Raw genomic sequence first — 6905 nt, forward strand, 5'->3', positions numbered from 1 at the left:
CTGTGTTTATTCTCAGGCCTCTTATCTCCCTTCTTTTCAGCTTCTGACTGCGGATATTCCTCTGGTCAAATATGAATAATATAGAATATCTCACAGCCCCGCTATATTTGCTCCTTCTCTGTACAGTTCTGTACAAAATCAAACTGTAGGCAGATACCGACAGTGTCTCTCCCTCACTCCCCACAGGAGCAGCAGGAGATGACACTTTAAACTGCCAGTTGCTTCAAACGATGCCCAATAGACCTGTGTTGCCTTGGAGTTTTCCCAGGAGCTGCATTGATTCGGTGTGTGAATTTTGGAAATGGAAACATGTCCATCAGCAGCTTGTGGGAGTATTTTCCCTCACTTTCCATTCCATGTCCATGCCTACTTGCACTTGGTGCTGTCATTGCCTGAACATCACCTTCTGTCCCGATAGTAGTTGGAACAGAAAATGCCATTTTGTGCGAGCAGCTTGTCTGACACGAAAATGACCTGAATTACAAAGGGGCGAGTGGGAAAGGCCGCGTTGGTCTGCTTGTTCACAGCAAAGAATTTTCAGCGTTTCCTTGTGGTCCAGTGTTTAGGATTCGGAGCTTTCATCACCACGGCAACGGTTCGATTGGTGTCTGTCTCAACATCCACATATTATCCACTCTACCATAAGTGGACTGGACTCAAATTGCTGATTTTTCACTGTGAAGGTGAAGAGACATAAATGTGTGGACATTAGTTACGAATTCATCAGCTGGGTTGCACCTTTGCTTCTCCCCCCGTCTCAGTCTTTCCATCTTTACCCTTCACTGCCGGTGTTCCAGGTTCGATCATCCGTGGCCGTTCAACGAAGCCTGAGAAGTCCATGAGGGAAAAACACAGAGAGTCAAGAGACAGAGACAAGGTGGGATCAAAGTACAGGAAGAAATAGGATCAATGTCAAGTTCTGCGAACGGGCAGAATTTAAGATGGAGCTTGGGAGAGATTCCTTCACGTGTCTTGCAATTTTGCAAGAGACCATTGGGCTCTGAATTAAAAGCATAAGCCGCATTGGAGAGTCTCTCTGAGAGAGGGAATGCAGTTCGTCAACTCCAGTTCATCGTTATTTGAGCAGCAAACATAATCTTAAGAAGTCGCGCTGCGAGGAGGATTCGAACGTACGCAGGAAATCCCCAGGGGATTTCGAGTCCAATGCCTTAACCACTCGGCCATCGCAGCTACAAACATCTGTTATGCACGGCTGTAAATCAGAATGTGTAGGTTTATCACAAGCGATCTGTGATACAATGTTCTCTCCGACAGGTGAAAGGCCCTGATCCCTGGTCTGTGCTGACTCTCTGATAGTTTACTGGGGAAAGGACCTGATCCCTGGTCTGTGCTGATTCTCTGATAGTTTACTGGGGAAAGGACCTGATCCCCGGTCTGTGCTGATTCCCTGATAGTTTACTGGGGAAAGGCCCTGATCCCTGGTCTGTGCTGATTCTCTGATAGTTTACTGGGTAAAGGCCCTGATCCCTGGTCTGTGCTGATTCTCTGATAGTTTACTGGGTAAAGGCCCTGATCCCTGGTCTGTGCTGACTCTCTGATAGTTTACTGGGTAAAGGCCCTGATCCCTGGTCTGTGCTGATTCCCTGATAGTTTACTGGGTAAAGGACCTGATCCCTGGTCTGTGCTGACTCTCTGATAGTTTACTGGGTAAAGGCCCTGATCCCCGGTCTGTGCTGATTCCCTGATAGTTTACTGGGTAAAGGCCCTGATGCCTGGTCTGTGCTGATTTTCTGATAGTTTAGTGGGATTCATTCTGTATCTGTCAGTCTCTGGTACTGTGTGTGAGTGAGGGATTCATTCTGTATCTGTCAGTCTCTGGTACTGTGTGTGAGTGTGGGATTCATTCTGTATCTGTCAGTCTCTGATACTGTGTGTGAGTGAGGGATTCATTCTGTATCTGTCAGTCTCTGGTACTGTGTGTGAGTGAGGGATTCATTCTGTATCTGTCAGTCTCTGGTACAGTGTGTGAGTGTGGGATTCATTCTGTATCTGTCACTCACATGCTGTGTGTGAACTTGGGATTGATTCTGTATCTTGTTAGCAGTGTGTGTGAGAGTTTGTGATTCATTCTTTATATGCAGTCTCTCATACTGTGTGTTAGTGTGGGATTCTTTCAGTATCTGTCAGTCTCTGTTTCTCCATGTGAGTGTGGGACTCATTCTTTATATACAGTCCCCAGTACTGTATGTGGGAGTTGAATTCATCCTAAATATGCAGTTACTCATACTGCATGTTAGTGTGGGATTCATACTGTACCTATCAGTCCCTGGTACTTGATGAGAGTGTGGGATTAACTCTGTGCCTGTCAGTCTCTAGTACCGTATGTGAGTTCGGGATTCCTTCTGTATCTGTGAGTGTTGGATTCATTCTGTGTCTGTGTGTCTCTGGTACTGTATCTGAATGTGAGTTTCATTCTGTATCTGTACGTAATTATTCTCTCAGATTACATTATTGCGTTCAATACTTCAGCTTTAATATCTTAATGTTTGAAGAGTTTTACTCCTTATTTAATTTGTAAATATGGACGAACTTTAGGATTTAATGTTGGAGGTTTTAATCAGATAATTTGTGTGCTTTTTGGACCACTATTAAATCTGCATCTCTGTGAGTACGATTGTGGATGATAATGAATCTTTCAAACGGATAAGGGAACATTTTTGAATTGGTTTGTAATGTGTAGATCAGTCTGTAGAAATGGAATTGATACTGTATCTTTCAGTCTAATATTGTATGAGATTTTTGGACTGGTATATAATGTGTATCTCAGTCTGCACTAATAGAATTGATACTCTATCTTTAAATTTCATTCTGCGAGTGCATTCTGAACAGGTATCTAATTTGTTTCTCAGGTTTACTATCTTTCAGTATTTCTCAATCGATACTGTGCGTGAGGTTTGGATTTGTATGCAATTTGTAGCAAATGGTTCACTTTTCGAATGGATATTGCATGTATTAAAGTCATGTGTGTGAGAGTTCTGGGCTAGTATTCAATTGGAATCTCGGGTACATTATTGGGATTCATTCTGTCCCTTTCAATCGGATACCATGTGTGATTTCTCTCTGGTATTTAATTCGTAGCTATGTTGCCCTATTGTGAGATTGACACAGTGCCTTTCAATCTGAGAGTGTGATTTTGGACTGGGATTTTTGTATCGACCTGTCAGCGGGACAGAGTTCGGGGCAAATGGAACAGTGTCTGCCTCACCCGCTCTGTTTGAATGTTGGATTGAAAGTGTGTCTCTGGAACTTGGGATCAGTGTGGGACTGACTACTTCTGCTGTCTGAGACTGTGGAACTGATGACCTGTCTGTGTCTCTGTGCTCTGTGGGTGATAATGTACCTCCTGTGTGTGAGAAGGAGCTGGCTGCACTCTTCCTTGTGCCTCGGGTGGAGGAAAGATCACATTCATTCTGGATCATTCAAGGATTCGCCTGTGGAAAGAAAATGATCTCTTGTAACTCAAGAAACGGTGAGGTTGAAAATGGAAAAGTGATCAGTTTAATATCTCTAATGATCATTTTGAATATCCACAAATGAAAACCAGTGATACAAACAGTGTCAGTGTCTGACTCCACTGCAGCACTCAGCTTCTGCACACCAGGTGTGTTGGGCTGTTTTACAACAATTTAGTGACATCCAGACACAACCCAACCCCTGCACTGATCCATGAATGGGACTACCCGATGGGGCAGGGACCTTTGTCCAGGTCAGGTTTCTAATCCCCTCTCCCATGGGACTAACCGTTCAACCGAAAATAAACAGCCGCTGTTTAAATTGTGTCCTTCACACTTCTCACCTGCTGCCTGCAATAGATGCTCTTTGTATAACTCCCCACATCCTTACTGTCCGGCTCTGTTTCCACTCTTCACTGTCCAATAACAATAAACAGGGTGAGACTGGAACTAAACCAGGACCATTCACTCCTGGTTTGGGGAGTGAAAGCAGCAATGGTTTTAATAGCAGGTTCTTCCCATTCTCTCTCCCTTCCCCTGGACACACCCTGTCCACACACAGCCCGAGAATGACCTCTCCCTTCCCCCCCTCTCACTCCATGTTCCGGGACCAGTTCCTGATCCACTCCGCCTCTTACAAACAGCCCCCGGACTCCCCCTGCCCTTCCCCCGGACTCAATGCCGATCTCTGAGCCCATCTGCAGACACGGTCCCGGAGCGATGAGCTGCTGTAACGAGGCTGCTCTTTGCTCCCTTCCCCCGGGGGCCGTGATCTCTCCATTCCCGCCTGTCTGAGCAAAGGAAGTGGGTCTGGGGGAAAGGTCAGAGGGAATGGGCTCCACAGGCAGTGCAGGAACAGGCACCAGAATGGGAAACAGATGGGATTCCACCAGTGCCTAACGCTGGAATCCAGACTGACTTTACAATCTCCAACTATTAAACTCGAGGTTTCCATCCCTGCTGTTTCTCTCGGGCTCTTTTGATGGGAAATCGTCTTTCAGAGATAAAGTGAGCGGCTGTGGAATGAGCCAATGGGTTCTGTTCATTCTTGGCTCCCTTACTGATAAAGTAACGTTTGACTCCGAAACTGGAGGGAGGATTCCTCAAACCAATCCTGGAGAAACGGGGGAGGAAAGTGGGAGTCGGTGTATTTGCTGGGACCGTGTAGGATTAATATCAGGCAGCAACAGTCCCAGTTTATTTCAATCGGAGTGAAACTCTCGGTCACTGAGAGAAATACAGAGCGGCCCTGAGCTGCAAGATTGCAGAGGGGACAACAGGCAAGAGAGGGTTAAATGTGTGACACTGTCCCTGAGAGTGGGATTAATAATGTGTCTGTCTCTGAAATAATATCAGTGAGAGATGAGACTGCACTTTCTGTCACTCCACCTTGGAATAGAAATTGGGATGGAATATTTTCCAATTTGTTACTCTGTGAAAACGGGACATTACAGGTCAGTTTCTCTCTCTCTTTTGTACAGCTTCTGAAGGTGGGAGACTGTTACTGAGAGTGATACAGAGACACTGATAGGAAGTGTAATTCTGATACTGTGCCTGTCTGTTTTTATCTCTCTCTGGCGCTGTACATGAAGGTGGAATATTGTTACTGAGTGTGAAACGGACACACTGATGGGAAGTGTGAGACTGATACTGTGTCTGTTTGTCTGTGTGTCTCTCTCTGTCTGTCTGTCTTTCTCTCTCCCTAGTGCTGTACAAGGAGGCGGGATACTGTTACTGAGCGTAATATAGACACACTGATAGAAAGGGAAAGACTGATTCTGTGTCTGTGAACAGACCTCCGGTGCTATTGGTGAGACGGTCACTGTCCCTTTTACTCTATATCAGCCGGTCTGACGGGGCATTCATCATTCGCCAGTCCTGTTCGGAAAGGTGGAGAGAAACCGTCTGTAACTGTCTGACACTGGACTGTCTGTGAGTGTTGAATTTATTCAGTAACTAGTCGTGTCTGGGTGCTGAGAACGGGATGGATAGGACACCAGTTACTATTATCTGACAGTCAGGTTAGGAGGAGAGAGAAACACAGAGAGACTGGAGGAGCCCAGAGCGGATAATTTGTATTTTCATCTTAACCAAACATATCACTGTGTGCGGACAATATAATAATGTAAAAGGAGGAGGACAAGGTGAGGCCCAGACAGCATTGAATCTCATTTCACTATAGACGGACGCAGCACTTGCCCCAGGTGAGGGTTTTGTGTTTAAAGATCACTTCACTAAAAACACCTTGACGATCTGGGGTTACAGACGGACATGACGGGCAGGAAATGACCAGCTGGTTCATCAATCCTGCCCCACATGCCTGGAGCATCGTGACTGGACACTTCCGACACACACCACCAGCCCCACCCACCGGGAACATGGAATCTCCTGGGAGCGGTTACACACCAGAAAAAAAACAGAAAAAAGGCGGAGAGTCAGCGCCCACCGCACCAGCCGGGAATACATTCCAGATGCTCAGTACTCTCTGGGAAAAGAAGAAGCTCCCAACATCCAGACTATTCTTCCCTCTTTGTGGTCGGACGCCGGTCCGCTGCTTCCCCCCAATCTGTGAAACTGGAAATAATCGATCACTGGGCAAGCTGTTCAACCATGAGATGGGAGCCATTCAACCATCGTGGGCGCTCTCCCATTGAATGATATTCTGTGCGGAGCGTTCGGTTTTTCGCGAGGTGAAGAAACTCTTGTCTCTCCTTGTGTGGAAATGTGAGGCGAGTCTCAGATGATATTCTCACAGTTGAATCCAAAACTGGAAATGTAACTTGTTTGGAGATGCCGGGGATTGAACCCGGGACCTCATACATGCAAAGCATGCGCTCTTCCACTGAGCGACATTCCCACGGATCAAAAGGTACCTGAGAAATAAACAAGCAGACACTTTAGAAGTGAAGCCGTGAGCTTTTTGCTCCGTCTCTCCAGGACATCGAGATGCCCAGCGGTGCCGCGTGTTCACAATGTTCAACCTCTGCTTCAGTTCACGGGGTTTCTGCTCCTCTTTACTTTGAACTTTGCAAAAAAAAAGTCTGTGGAAATAAAAAAACCCAATCGCTAATGGTCAGTGACAAGGCTGAAATCCAACCTCTGAATCATAAAGTGAGATGGAAGAATGACAGAGCGTCAAACAGGAACAAGAGCTGGGACTGCTCGCTCGATATTGCACCGTCACACATTCCCCTCAGTCGGCGGCTGCTTTGAGTTGAGCTGTTGAGGGGACCGTGAGATGAAGTCCCGCTCCGGACAATTTAATGCTTGTGGAGCCTCAGAAGTTGGAACTCGCTGAGCTCAAAAAGCGTCATTCAACTTTCCGTGGATAATTCTGGTGGGAAATTAATTAGGAAGATACTAGGAGTTGAACCCAGGACCTCAACACATGCAAAACATGCGCTCCACCACTGAACGAAATCACCACATTAC

The 6905-nt window shown here is 46.2% G+C and overlaps 2 non-coding genes across 2 annotated transcripts; both read right to left on the reverse strand.

The window, feature by feature from the left end:
- Positions 1–1109: 1109 nt before the first annotated feature.
- On the reverse strand, positions 1110–1191 carry trnas-cga (transfer RNA serine (anticodon CGA)). The gene has a single exon. It is a non-coding gene; the product is annotated as a tRNA-Ser (tRNA).
- Positions 1192–6258: 5067 nt separating this feature from the next.
- Positions 6259–6330, reverse strand: trnaa-ugc (transfer RNA alanine (anticodon UGC)). Its single transcript has one exon. It is a non-coding gene; the product is annotated as a tRNA-Ala (tRNA).
- Between the last annotated feature and the right edge of the window lie 575 nt (positions 6331–6905).

This window comes from Heptranchias perlo, unplaced genomic scaffold (genome assembly GCF_035084215.1).
Source record: "Heptranchias perlo isolate sHepPer1 unplaced genomic scaffold, sHepPer1.hap1 HAP1_SCAFFOLD_715, whole genome shotgun sequence".
Taxonomy (NCBI): domain Eukaryota; kingdom Metazoa; phylum Chordata; class Chondrichthyes; order Hexanchiformes; family Hexanchidae; genus Heptranchias; species Heptranchias perlo.